We start from the raw sequence: 15,556 nt of genomic DNA on the forward strand, positions 1-15,556 counted from the left end.
GAGATAATCTGGTGTTGTAATCCTCTCTTCTGTAAATTGGGCCTTTTCGACTGCCAAGACGATGGCACTCTGAAGTGCTGTTGAGAAACACTCTCCTACATATTACCCCCCTCGTTTCCCATCTTATACCCCATTTCACACATTTTCATGTTGTCATTTTTCTGTTTTGTGCACTGCTTTTTTTTTTTAGAATAAAAAAAAACTGATCCTTTTAAACTGCAGCCATTTTTTTCTCCAAAATCCATTTGGAGAGTTTTCCCATTTGGTGTCTATGAAATGGAAGCTTTTCCAAGAACTGTCAACAAAGTTAAGGGCCCTGCATGAGGTGGCTGTTTGTAAGATTATTATTGCTCATAATAATCAGCATGCCTTCAGGCGAGACTGTGTCTTTTGCTGCTTCATCGAACGCAGATGAGTGAGGAAGACATTTGGAATGAGACTGTATATTGTATTTTGAAACGATAATGATGATGATAGGATTGTGCTAAACGTGCTTCATGGGTGACAGCTTGGAGAAGCTGCAAGCCAGCATATCTATTTTGTTACTAGGGTTCTCGTGCCATATGGTCTATTAATGTAAGAACTGTAATAAAACACTCTTTTTGTCTAGTTATGAGCTGGCTCAAAGAGCAGTTAAGTTGCACAATGACCACTCATACATGTATGCAGACCTTTTTTATTTGTAAAATTTGCCACTAAAAATTGGACCCGGAACTGCATAAGTGGTGAAGAAAATGGATCTGAAAGTGTTTATAAGTTGTGACAGGTTTTTATAACGTAATAGAAACTGGATTGGGAAAATGAAACTAATATAAAGAGATAAATTTATGTAATGACTTAGATCATTAGTATAGTAATAATATACATGACTCAGTTTAGTAACAGTTTCCAAAAAGATGCTTTTTTTTAGAAAGTAGTGGTGAAAAGTTGAACCACATAGGTTTTTGGACCTGTGCGCCAAAGGAGCAAATAAGTAGATAAATCAAGTCATAAAAATGATGAAAGACACTTCAGGCATTTTTCTTATAATTATAAAGAATGATCATCATGATCAGATTGATCATTACAATGCCATCTATTAATGCGGTACCTCAAGGTTTGAGGTAATAACGGCAATTTCGGACCATTTTGTGAAGTTTTGTGTTACCAGAAAGAGAAAAGGGGAGGAAGAGCAGAATGAGAGGACGACAAACTACAAGGTTACTTTAGGTTGACCACTTGGACCCCTAATGATTTCCTTTCCTTTATTTCAAACTATAAAGTTGGTCACAAAAAATAACTCATCTAGGAATCATCGTTGTTGTCTTTTGTACTTAAGTGTTTAACCCTGTAATGCTGAGAGTATCTGACTATCCTCTACTTGATTAGTGTGATTTTTTTTTTTCATCGTTACCTTCTTACATGTTTTTATTTGTTTAAATAATCAAACTGTTGGTAATAAATTGCCCAAAGGTTCAGATGTGGCAACAATGATAAGAATAAAAACTCTTTTTTTTTCTTTTTTCTTTTTTTTATCAATTTTCTAACAATTTTTTCATGGCTCAGGTCATACAGAGGTAAGTAAATGTAAGTGTTTTTCCTCTCCCTTCAGTGAGTAACATTTGTTTTAATCTATACAACAATGTACTATATAGTAGATTTCCTAATTTGCAGTATGTTTGTTGGTTTCCCAGCTGACACAGTTTGTCCGTTATCGAAAAGTTCCACTGCAGACACAATCACGGCCTTGAAAGTTAAAGTAACAGCGAGGCACTGAATGAACCCAGCAGAAAAAATTCCTTCTCACACTGTTTTGTTGCTGCACTGAATGTTGTTTTGGAGCCTTTGTCTGTGCCAGCTCTGACTTCTATTCCAGGTGTACACATCGTACTGTTAAAGCTATGCACATTAAATGAATGCAATGAGATCATGAACAATATCACTGAGCTGAGAGGATTTTATTTTATACAGCCTTTTAACGGACCTCTCTGATGTGCCAAAAAATGTGTTACAGAGAGGAATTTTTAAAATGAAATTACAAATAAGTGAATTTGGGGGAAAAACGACTTGGATTTAGGATCAAGTTCAACTTTATTCCTTAACCTTTGGGTTTATGATGCAAGTCAACACATCTACTGTATGTTCAAATTTTGCCTCTCACTACATTCTTCTTCCCAGCACCTGCTTTGTTATCGATCCACATAGGGTCATCTCTCTAATGGTGGAATGACCTTCCTATTCCAGTCATAACAAAGGATTCACGCCTCGCTTTCTTTGTAGACTGAAAACTCACCTCTTCAAGGAGCGCCTCATATCTCTCCTACTCCAAACACTGAATCATATCCATTCTCCATATCTTTCCTCTCCTCTTGTTCTCACATGTTCTCATCAGAAATCTTTCATCTTTTCCCCTTAGCCTCTATTTCTATTTTTTGCTCCGACCTTTCATCATTCTGTCACAATAGCGTTCTGAGGGTGCTGCGGTTGTAACCCTTGACCTTCCTAGTATGGTTTTCTTAATATGACGGTGAGCTGCTGCCGGGAGTGAAGTTCATTCTGCTTTTAGGCTCGCTGCTATTCGTCAGCTAAAGGTCTACACTGTAAATGAAAGTGGATATAAATGGATAAAAAAAAAAGAAAATGGATTATTGGGGGGAGAAAAAAGAAAGCCTTAGGGCAAAGTATATACGATAGTCCAGACAGAGGGGTAGTGCAACACTGTAATGGATGCAAAAAGCTGGCACACTTTGGAGGATGTTCAGAGTACATGTTATTCCTTTCACTGGAATTGGAATGTAATAACCGAATGGAGTCTTCATTATAAATCTGCCTTTTTAATATGTTCTTTACTTGTTAAGGGGATGAGAAAATTATCTTGCATTCTTTTTTACTTTGGAGCATGCAAGTCTAATATTAAAAACCCATTGTACTTTGAGGCATGTGCGGAGTACCATTTTCCCTGGTGCCCTGACCATCAAAGACCCTGAAAACCACCATTTGGCTCATTTTAATCTGAATATGAAGCATAGTAGAGTTAAATCTTAAAAAAACAAAGAAGAAGAAAAAGAAAAAGCATCCAGAACCTAAACAAGCTCAGTCACAAGTTCCTAAAGAATACAAGACTTGCAAGAAAATGTAGCTATAAGTGGAACAATTTAAATGCTTTTGTATGCTTAAAAGAATATGATCGGAACGTGTACAAACTCCCAAATTTGTCCTTTTAGAAGTCCCTCAAAAAGCATTTACGGCTTTGAAACCGGATGTGCAAATGACAGCTGACAGAAGCAGCTGTTAACTGTATAAAGATGTAATATGTCATGTTTTTTTCTTCTGTCTGTTTTCTGAGCGACTTTGAAGAATATTCCATATCTTGTAATAGTTTGTTTTTTTCCTGCCATTGTGGGTGTCTTGTTTTCACCAGCTGCTTATTGCCCTTTCCTCCTTTGTAATTTGGGCTTTTCTCATTTATCCACTTTGTGCCTTCTTGTCGCCTCTCTCCTCCTGCATATGACCCAGAAATCGATCACAAAGCGCCATCTTGCAGGACGTCAGGATGCATCTACGTCTGCATCTACATCAAAGAGGAACAGGGAAAGAGAAATGCTGTGAGCTTTGAGCAAGAATGCACAGGCGCACTCTTTGTGGAAGTGTTTCTAACCATCACTTATAAACAAGGTGTGACACCCAGCTTGAATATATAAAATGTGACAGTCATTGAGGGGTGGACACAAACACAGGGCATGAACAGAAAAGAGTTCAAGTCATAAAAAAGATCTTAACAGGTACTGGTCATACACAGGGCATCAGACACAGTGGGAAACAATCCAAGTGAGGCCAAAGCAAAAGGCAACGTCAAAAAAACAAGCCAGAGGTCATACATAAGGAAATACAAGCAAAACAACAGGAAGAAGCGATAATGGGCAGAAAGCTAAAATAAGAAAAGACAATCTGGCAACTGGGAGGTGAAGACATGAGATATTTACACCGAGAAGAAAGATCGACTGACTGAACACAGGTGTGGCTCAAAAAGGGCAGAAAACAGGACAAAGGCTGGACGTAGAACAATTTAATGTAGACAAAGCAGATTTGAGAATAAATTCATTATCATGATAGAAAAAAATCTACATATGAATAATTCTGTTGTAGTCTTTGTTTTCTATTAGTTTTTGTGGGATGAGCCACTGTGTAATAAAATGTTCTGTTCTCGGCCATTTGTGGCTTTAATGTAAAAACAAAAGCAAAAGCAGAAATAATGAACACTGTTATGGTCATCTGGGACAATAAAATGACAGGTAGCTTGTCAACAAAACAACTGATAGATGATGCAGCCCATACCTACCCATACATCATAATTAATCAACATTGCCTTTAAAGGATTGGTCTAAATTGAGAACATCTCTGTTTTCTCACAGGCTTAGGTGAGTTATTTTGTTGTGCTCTCTGTGTTTTTTTTCCTATACACACTCAGTAAAGACTCAGGTGAAATTCGTTTTTTTGGACCTATTCAACTTTTTTGTATATAAGGGCTTATATAAAGACATTCATGTTATTTGAGTATTATTATACACTTAGAACCAAACCACTACATACTGTGCGATATGTGCTAAAAACAATATATAACTAACAAAGATTATTTCTATTCTTTGATCAGCTGTGTTTTTCTATATAACTGGTACACACTGGGCTTTCTTCTACCTTGCTGTTCTTTGGTTATTACACTAAATGGTCCATAAGCTTTCCTTCAGTGTCCCTTAGACTGTAACAGCATGCATCAGCTGTGGTATTTGTCACATTTCATAAGTATTATGTAACACAATATGAAACAAAATTGTTATGGCAGTTCAGTATAAAAATGCTCATTTTGACCTGTGAAAAAGAAAAACACTATGAATCAGGCCAATTTCTGGCAGTTAAGTTCCTAGGAATGCTTTTATTCTCGTGGATGTCTCACGTGCTGTTTTAGCCACACTGTAGTGGGTGGATTGCTGCATCTTTAGGTCCTTGGGTTCAGACTGCGAGTGTCCTTCAGCCAAGTGGCCTAAGTTCAAATTAAAGTGTCAGCAAATGTCCACTCTGCCAGAGTGCCCTTGTGTCAGACGGTGAAGCTACTGTAAAACACTATGTTTTCACCGTTCGCCACTATCGATTCTGTATTAGTGTATTGTGGGCAATTTTTAACACAGAACAATGGACCATAATTTGAATAAAAGCATTCAGTGTCTGATCCATTATTGAAACATGAGGGCATGAATACCCAAAACACATATATATGGCAACACAACATCATAAGCTACTTAAAATGTGTAATAGAATTCACGAGCTTATATAAGCTGGGGGCTCGTGTGGTCTTAAATTTAAGACTTTTTTTCTTTTCTTCTCTTTTCTTGTGATCACAATGCTCCGTTGTGCTTGCAGCTTTTTTGTCTGTTCTTTGATGTTTTGTGTCTGCCGCTGAGGTTGATGAGGATGGCTAAACTAAACCAAACTGTACGGTGATAAAACTTAAACGCTCTATAGAAAAACCCTAAAAGAAATCCTAAAATACAAAAATAGAATCGAGAGGAAATGTTTTGAGTTTGTGATCATTTTCTATTGGTTTTTCACTACTCTCTCTTTATTCTTCTCCATTCTTTTTTCATTGGCTCCATGGTTGACAGAAACAAGTCATTACTGCAGCTTTAAAACCATTGAGATGCCTATAAAAACTTTAAATTCTGAGAGGAATCTTTTCACAATGCTTTAACAAAACCATAAATAAAGGATGCAAGCGTGTCCTGTAATAAAAAAAGAAGAAGAAACATGAAAGCCATTTATTATCAGAGATAATAAATTAATAATGACAACACAGCAGCTTTTTGTAACTAAGTCATGACCTCCAGGAAGTTCACATAAAATATTGTTACGCCTGAGGTAATGTAATTGTTTTGGTTTATCTCTTTATTAGCACGATTACTCAAAAGGTTCTGAACAGATTTACACTGAAAACTTTTCCCATAGGAGAATCTTGGTCCAGTTTGCTGGGGTGCAGCTGTTTTCACACATGGCCAGAAATGATTGCATCCACTCTTCTATTGTAGCTGCAAATTTCAGAAGCAGCTCTAAATAGCCAAAGTGCTATTTTTTTAATCAAACGTGTCAAGCTGTATGAAGCACTGAGGATGACAGAAATCCAGGCAGGAAGACTCCAGTCAGTTTTCAAAATAAAAGACTTCATGAAGACTAAGCAGGTGTGATTTTAATCTCCGTTAAAGATGGAACTGAATAGCACGATAGACATTAAAAATATGCACCCCATTCACTGATGTATTTCCAGATTCAGAGGTGATTAACTTTTAGAGTCAATCTGGATCTAGATTGGATTTTTTCCATTGTGAGATGGTGCAAAATTGGGCCTTTCACTGCACTAAACCCCAGAAATTAATATCAAATTGAAATGAGAAAAACTGGAGAGATCAACTTCATATTCTCAAGAAAATAAAACCAAAAAATCCTGATCCAGATAGTTTTCTGAGCACAGAAACTCGATTCATTCGTTGTGTGGTGGTGCATCAAGTGGGCATTTTGCAACAACAGTAGATTTCTGTGTGAGGCTCAGTGTCTTGGCATTGATGGGAGCAGTGAGAAAAAATTAGAGCTCCATTTGTTCTGCTTCCGTTTGTCCTGAAGCTGACCTCTGACATTCATTCAGATGATAAACAAGCGGCCAGATTCCTCCTAATCTTTGTTTAGTTGAAAAACCTGCTGGGGATAACGAACCCCAGTATTGGATTAAGATCACACAGACAGCAGATAAACACAGCCTATCACTAATACAGCCAAATGGCTAGACATGTTTCCAGACTCTCCTTATGCCTGCTAACATTATGAAATCACCACTTGTTCACACTCAGCTGTGAGGGGATAAGTATTGTAAGAGTTATTTAGATGAGATACACGAAGAAGACACATATTTTTTTTTTTCACTCTGCAGTGGAACATGTTTTGGTTTTGTGGTCCTGCAAATTTCATTTACTAAGACACAGCAATAAATTTTTTATCAATTAGGTGCTCAGTGTCAGCTTTTATTTTAGTGTGTTTGCATCAGAGATTTATCAGATATAGAAATCTACCTAATGTTAATACTGCATACACATTTTCACAAAATTCAGCCTGACATAAACAACGAAAAAGTTGTCAGTCTGTGTCTGATCTGACCTTCAGTTTTCTCTCCTTGTGCACTTCTACACCACTTCCATTTATTTTTTACATTTGTTTAAACTGTTGTGTTTGTATGTGTTCCACTATCTAGTTGCCATATTTAGAAACTGTGCTGTGCCCAAGTTTTGTGAGTTTTAAAAATGTTTGTTTTCACACTGTGAGTTGATAATCACTGACTCACATGTAGTCTCTAAGGGTTACATATTGAAACATAATAATTCATAATCTGGTCTATACTACGTCTTAAAATAAGGTAAATACAACAGATGAACCTACACATGACTTATTATACTGTGTCATTATTTATTTACCAAATGTAAGCCGATATGCAGGAGCAGTTTGTGAAAAACTAAATACTTGATTAATTGACCATCAGCAAGTGCCACTACATCTATGAAGTTTTAGTTTGTATTGAGAATCCAGGTTTGTGATAACACAATGCTAAGGAGGAAAGACCTCAGCAATGATCTTAGGGAAGCAATTTGTGCTGCTCTTCAGTGGGATGGGTCATAAGGTCATTTCCAAACAATTTGAAACACATTATTCTACAGTGAGAAAAGATTATTCACAAGTGGAGAAAATTCAGCACAGTTGACAGTCTTTGCAGGAGTGAAACCAAGGCAGTCTAAAAGCCTACATCTCAGCCTCAGGTAGGCTGTTAACTGTTAAAGTTCATAGTACTAGAAGACAGACTCCAAGAAGAAATAAAAGACTTATTTCAAACAATTGCCAGGAGAAAGTCTCATCTCTCTAAAAAGACCATAGCAGGACTGCTTCTGTTTGCAAAGCTGAGTCTAAACAAAATACAAGACTTCTGGAAAAATGTCATTTGGAGATGTCTGGCCAGGATGCACAATACCATGTTTGTTGAAAACCAAGCATAGCATATGTCGAGCATAACAAGTATCAAGCATGTTGGTGGAGGGGTCATGATTTAGGCTGGTTTTGCTGCCTTGCAATCATTCAACTCCTCACTATGTCAAAGAATTCTAGAGTTAAATGTGAGGTCATCCATCTGACAGCTAAGCTTGGTCATAACTGTGTCATGCTAGCAAATTTACACCAGAATAGTTAAAAAAGAAAAGAAGGTGTAGCAATGCTGCGGTTAAAGCTCAAACCTCAACTCTCCTGGAATAACCTTAAAAGAGTTGGGCATAATCAAACAGCCACAAATCTCAATGAGCTTAAATAACATTGTAAAGAAGAGTGAGCCAAAAAAAACAAACTACTTGTAGTATGCAATGCATAATTTTTCAAACATAAACATTATCTTAGACAATAATCTCAACACCACCTTCTAAAGTTGCCACATAAAATTTTATGGTATTATTTTCTTGGCAGTTTAAAGTCAGACAGCAGCATTACCATAGAATACATGAACAAATTCCACTCATATTCCCCTAGAGCTTAAAAAGATAAATTGTGCATTACATTAGTCCTTTGCCACATACTATCAATCCAAGTTTATAGCAGCAGTATAGTATGAATATATTTACATTATATTAATGATTATTGACAGGCAGGGATAGGTCCAGCTTCTGCGTAAACACAGGGGATCTGGGGTGTACAGGCAGTCTTTGCAGTCCTGTGAGAGGACGAAACACTAAAGCCTTGTGCAGCACTGTCATCATTATGCTGGATTCATAGCCCACACTTCTTCTCTTCTGTTCTTCCATTTTCATTGCTTTAGCTTGCTCAAAGAGACCCATGGGACCAAACATGGAATATATTGCTTGTGTGTGTTTTTTATAATTGGCTCTAAGGTGACACGAGTCCTCGAGTTGTTCCAGCACACTCCGAAACAGGTTGTTTGAATTTGCCCATTGTGTTTACATGATTCTCTTTCAGTGCAGGCATTTGTTGATATACTGCATGATTGCCAGTATAAGTTGCAGGGGCAATTTTGGAGACAGTCTTGTGGTCACAAGAGTATTTTGTATGCATTAACTTGTTTGGTATTTAGATTGCTGGCTCTGTGAGTTGGGTTATTGCAGTATTGATGCAAGCCTTTCACTGAAATGGACCAAGTGATTAATCCTGCGATTTCATCAACAACATATTACCACTTTATATCAATAAATATACATTTTACTTATAAAAAAGCAAGTACAAATTGTATTTCTCATTTAGAAATGCTGATCACCTCAAAGTTTTTACAATTTTAACATGAAAGAAATGCATTTAGTTGAACAAATGTTATTCTGTGCTGAAATATAGTGCAACAGGCCAAAATGTTTAACGCAGCCTCCAGTATTGCTGTCTTGTAATATGCAGTGGATATATTAGTGGCAAATAAAAACATTTTTATTAAATGTTGGATTCCTGTCTTAATCTGACTCACCAGAATCACCTCTTCGTGATTCCTAATGTTGGCAAGGAAAATGTAGAGGGTATAGTAAACAGAAGTTAAGTAACTTTAAGTAAAAATAACACACTGACAGGTGTGCATTGGTGGACAGTGGTGTAAAATAAATGAATCGAGACAGTACTGACATTATATTGATCGGGCATAGCACTATGACCAGTGACAAGTGAAGTGAATAACACTGTTTATCTCTTCATCGTGGCACCTGTTAGTGGGTTGGATACATTAGAGAGAAAAGAGAACATTTGTGCTCAAAGTTGATGTGTTAAAAGCAGAAATAATTAGCAGGCATATGGATCTCAGTGAGTTTGACAGGGGTCAAATTGTGATGTCTAGATTTCTGGATCAGAGCATCTCCAAAACTGCAGCTCTAGTGGGTTTTTTCCAGTGGTCAATATCTATCAAAAGTATCTATCAACCACAGGATCACCGACAGCCAAGGCTCAATGATGCACATGGGGAACGAAGTCTGGCCCTTGTGATCTGATCCAAAAGGTGCAAAACAGTTCATGCTGGTTGTGTTAGAAAGGTGTCAGAATACACAAAGCATCACAGTTTATTGCATATGGTGCTGCATAGCCAGATCTGATGAATCATGTTTCCTTTTGTATCACATGGATGTTTGTGTGCGTTGCTTACCTTGGGCACATTAGGCACGAGGATACACTATTGAAAGAAGGCAAACCAGCAGAGGCTGCGTGATGCTGTGACCCACAATCTGATGAAAAACCTTGGATCCTGGCATCCATGTAGATTGTACTTTGACATGTACCACCTACATAAGCATTGTTGCAGACCATGTACGCCCTTTCATGGAAACAGTATTCCCTGGCTGTGGCCTCTTTCAGCAGGATAATGTGCCCTGCCACAAAACAAAAGTGGTTCGGGAATGGTTTGAGGATCACAACAATGACTTTGTCCTCGGAATTCTCCAGATCTCAGTCCAATCAAGCATCTGTGGGATACACTGGACAAACAAGTCTTATCCATAGAGGCCCCACCTCAGAGTTCATGCCTCGACAGGTCAGGGCTGTTTTGGCAATAAAAGAGGCACTAACACAATAGAAGACAGTGAGCCATAATGTTTGGCTGATCGGTATACGCTGACAAAAGCAGTAAATTTATACACAGTTCATTATGTCTGTCTTTGTATTTTTATTTTTCTTCTTCATTTATAGTTGTTGTGACGTGTTCTAGATTTTTTTGTCTTGTGATATGTCAAATATCACAGGATCATATCATGGTGTGATGGTACCATCATGTCAGGAGAATGACTGAGGTGTCATATTGTTGTATGTTGGAAAACCAAGGATGGAGTAAGGCTAAAGCTGCTGCAAAAAGGAGAAAATTCCTGAATGAATTTGTTGGTATTCTTGTGCACAGTTTTCAAGTTGGTTGTTACAAAAATCTTGGCGATCCTTCCTCAGTTGATCTGGGTATCTATTCTGAGTCGCATCTGTCTTTTTTGTAATCCCAAAATCACTTGATGAGGCCGTGATAGGGGCTGTGGGGGCTCCATGCAATCTGTTGCAGGGCTTCTTACAAATAATTCTTTATGATTCTCGCTAAATGGTGCAGAATAAACTTAAAAACTAACCAAATAGTGAGATTAAACTTTGAACATTTTAAATAGCTGAACCAATTGTATATTATGTATATATTCCACTGGTCTGATCTAAACACACAGACAAATTTCCAAATTTGTTTGAGTAGGTTTGAGCAAATTTTAGCAAGAAAAATAATTAAGACATAGGCCTGCTGTGCCATAGGTGTGATCATATCGGTTTAGTCTATCAACATCCTTGTTTCTGTGTAAACAAATGAGCATCAGTTTGAATGATGACGATGATGACAGCTGAAACCACTGCTCCCATTTTCCCACCAGTTACTGTGTTTACATCTCTCAACACCTTTGTTGTATTTGCTGTGTGTTTTCGTGAGATAAGAAGGCAAAAAGTCAAGTTCAATCCTCATTGTATGCAGAGAGTCACAGAAAGAAAATGATCTGCCCCATATTTAAAATGTCATTGCAAAATAACGGTTGGATTGACAGAGTGAGAGATGTATTATTATCAAATAATTATTATCAAATTAAACAGATGCGTACCCTGAAATGCTGAACTATGGTTATTGTCAGCCCAGCAATTATTTTGTCAGAGTGGCCTTGCATGTCCTCTACACATGAAATGGTCTTTATTGAGAAACCACCACATCCCTAGGCTACAAAGTTATTTACATTAAGACTCTAACCACTGACCTGCTTATTTAAGGAAAACAATAAAATAAGAAAAACAGTTTGCCAATCTGTCAAGCCACTCTATTGCCAAAACCACAGCAAATGTTGTGGTGAAGTGAAAGTTGCCAAAGATTTACCAAATCCATGTAAATCATGGCCCTCTGAGCTTGTGTCCTCTCCCTCTCCTCAAAAGCCCTTCAACACAACAGGCAGCATCGCACTGCCAAAAGAAATTTCTGGAGTAAATCTACTGGTGTTGAGTCACAGCTAACCCAAGGCACATCCATTTTTTTTCTGCGGCTCGAGGCCAAAGAGAGATCTAATAAACAAGTAGGACCTGAGAGAAGGGCCCCTCATTTATCCGACTACCAGAGCAGTTAGTATCATAGCACAGAGGCCACTTGAACTATTGTCCTGTGTATAACTCATGAGCATTTTGACAAGAAAGACTGACTGAAATGGTAATGCAGTAGATGAAGGCTAGAGATGAATGAGACACAGAGTCCATGGCCATCTATTAGATTATCATCAAACAAACACGCAGTCAAACCAAATTCCTCAGCACTGCCGTCTCTACACAGGTGTCTTATTAGTGTTTCTGGCAATGCATGGCACATCAGCATCACAGCTGATTAACTTTTGTGGATACATTTTGTTCCCTTCTTCAGATTATACTCAGCTATTTTCCTCAGTAGAATACTGACAGTACATGCACAAGTTTCATAGTGTAGCATCCCCTATGGAAATGTGAATGTGTTATGTATGAAATTATAGTATTTTCAGTAAACTAAATACTATATAGGGGAACACAAACCAAAATGATCTGAAAGTCTTTAGCTAGTTCCAGCATCTACAACTGACTTTATCCTCTGCTTTATAGCCATTTAAGCTGAATATCTTAAGGTTTAAGAGTGTTAGCAGGGCAAAATAAGAAACAGTATAAAGAGCTTCTGTAGGGCACTCAGAAGAGTATTTTCATTGTTTTCTAACATTTAATATTTCTAACATTTCATGTATAATATCGAGTACTAATAATTACTGTAATGAACGGCTCTTACACTAACAATATTCACTCATACATGTATATTCTGTACAAACAGTAGATTAGTCAAATCCACTAGCATGACTATACTAAATTTTGTTTCTGTTATAAGATGCTTTATTATAAACTGTAAAATAATAACACCTGAATTAAGAAAAATAACTCTCTAACAAACATTTTATAATACCCTATAGTGCGGGCTAATGTGCAAGATAATAGTGCGGCTAAAGTACTTTCACATTGGTTTAAATACATTCAACTCCTCCCATAAAGTTAAATTATCTGTGTTTAAACCCCGTGTCCCGCGCTCTGATTGGCTGGCTAAACTGTATGGGGACCCTGCTGCTGAGGCATTCAACATCTGGGAGAAAAGTGAGCATTGCAGGGGCGGGGCGTAGCACAATAAAACTGCTCCATTGGCCAATCGAAGGCAACCTCATCTTGATTGGTTTGAACCCCTGTCAAACAGCACTACGGGGGCGTGGCCTGAGCTGCAGCCGAGGTGTTGTGATTTCAGTCTAACCAGCTTCAGTCCTGTCACAACAGTGAGGGGCGTCTTTTTGCTACGCTGGCGCTCTGGGAATACTAACCATTTCAGAAACAACTAGCTAAAACTAACAACCCCGCTTTTTTTTCCTTCGTCATTCTCGAGACTTTACAGCTTGTTCTCTGCGACACTATCTCAGAAACACTGCGACGTGTGTATTTTCAAGGTGGAAGCACGAAGGTAAGTGGTTCGTTTACTAGTTGAAGACTTTGGCGATGCTGTTGCAGCTGTGCTTACTTTGCTCATTAGGAGACAGATGCTTTAAGTTTGCCACAGAAGAGAGCTTATTTAGGCATGTGAAGAGCGACGATAATCACTTGAAAACAACATATCAGACGCTTTTAATAAGCCTGAACTGTCCCTGTACTCTCCCGGAGTTTCATTTATGGTCCGGAGAAGCCGCTGGTTTTCCGTTTTTCTCGGCTGTGTTTCGAAGTCACCCTTTTTTCTGCACTGCTAACTGAATAACAGACATTACAATCTGGCATCAGCCAGGGTTAGACCAGTTTTATTTAATAGTTTTTTTTTTGTTGTTTTTTTTTTGCAGTAGCTCTCTTTCTTTTTCTTTTCATTATTTTCATGTGTGTATCACGGACGGGTTTGGAAGATGTGTTTGTGTCGGCAGCGAAAACTATATGCGTGGTCATATGAAAACCTGACACACACGTTTTCTCTCTTGTTGCTGCAAGAGACCCCAGCAACTTATCACAAATAAGCAACCGATAACACGTCTCTGACTGGCATCTCGCCTGAGACACTAATTGAATTTTTGGTTTATTTTCTGGCGGAAGCAGCCCAAACTTGTTTATCAAGGACCTGATTGTGGAAAAAAAAAGAAAGGAAAAAAAAAGCGGGGGATTAGTGCGTAATGGAGAATTTGCTTCGTTTTCACCATCAGATAGAGGGGGGGGAAATCAGTGTGAGTTTCTGGAAAAGAAAAGCAGCAATTACGTGACAGTTGGATTATTATGAAACGGCACATCTCCCTCTCACTTTGCACAGATTTTACCTCTTAAATCACGCTTACTTGTCTTAATGCCAAACTCTGAGGGAAAACGATGAGCTCATTGTTCTAACAGGTTTCAACGGGAGAACCTGCATTAGACCTCAGTGTTGCCTACGATGCAGAAAGAAATTAGAAACCTGTGTTTTTCTTCTCTTCTCCTGCTTTCCTAGGAGTCGCTGGTGAATGTTTATGTTGAAATAGATGCTCGTGGCTGCTTTTAGAACCGTCGTCCGCACAAAGGGATACCACGATTTGTCTCAGCCTGTTGTGCATTAGTCCTCTAATTTCCCTAAGTGGGTGTTCAGTTTCAGTTGAGGCTAAGAACATTTCAACAATAAATAAATCTCTGTTGTGCATAAACACTGACAGACTACACCACTGCCTTTTCGATCCTGGACTCTTGCAAGGTGATATTGTAGACTGCATGCCCTCTTGCTTAAGTCAAAGGCTGCCCGCTTCTGCCGTTTCTCTTTGCTGTATCTGTAGCCTTGCAAAAGTTTCCCAGGCATTTTAAAAATTCATGTTCAGCTTAAGGGTTGCATTGCCTGGATTGAACAGCAGAGCCAGCACTTACTCATCTAGCATGTGCCTTTTTGTTCTGGCTGTTGCATGATGTTTTCCTCGAGCAGTCAGATGTTTAAGCAGAAAGTGTGATTAGATCTTGTGATCTTCTTTGGGTTGTTGTTGTTTGTTTTTTTTTTGTTTTTGTTTTGCCTTGTCCCCACTCCTCACAGCTGCTGCAGTGATATCATAGGATGATGAAGCCACTGATGGCTTGCGGTTTCCTACCCTAGTTGTACAATGACTTGGCACTCTTTGCTGCTGCGAGGACATTGCAGTGTGGTTTCAGGTTATTTTATTTGACATGTAACTGGTGCGCTAACCAGGGGAAAGGTGCTGCTGCTGTTGTGCAGGACTAGTGGGACGCTTCTGTGCAAAGTATCCAATGCTTAAGCAGCAGCAGTGGTGGTCTGTGGTCCCATCTGTACTGTGCACAGTTCATACAAATCTACATTCAGCCCTCATTTGTGGTTGTCGCCCACAGTCGCAATGAACCAACTCTTTGTTTTTTATTTTTTTCATTCTCTTACCATTAGGAAAGTCACATTCTGCTGATGGGTGAGTTATAGTTGTGAATGTGAGCGAGAGCAAAGTACCAGCAGTGCGTTCATTTCCCTGTCACT

General features: G+C 38.4%; 1 protein-coding gene across 4 annotated transcripts in view; it reads left to right on the forward strand.

Annotated features, from left to right (window-relative positions):
* Positions 1 to 13,357: 13,357 nt before the first annotated feature.
* Positions 13,358 to 15,556, forward strand: part of sema6cb (semaphorin 6Cb) — a 150,814-nt gene continuing 148,615 nt past the window's right edge. For all 4 annotated transcript variants that reach the window (XM_063485546.1, XM_063485548.1, XM_063485549.1 and 1 more), the window contains exon 1: positions 13,358 to 13,546. The gene's annotated coding sequence lies outside the window, so the exon portion shown is untranslated. The remainder of the gene's footprint in view (positions 13,547 to 15,556) is intronic.

The sequence above is a fragment of the Pelmatolapia mariae genome, linkage group LG10_11, assembly GCF_036321145.2.
Source record: "Pelmatolapia mariae isolate MD_Pm_ZW linkage group LG10_11, Pm_UMD_F_2, whole genome shotgun sequence".
Classification (NCBI taxonomy): domain Eukaryota; kingdom Metazoa; phylum Chordata; class Actinopteri; order Cichliformes; family Cichlidae; genus Pelmatolapia; species Pelmatolapia mariae.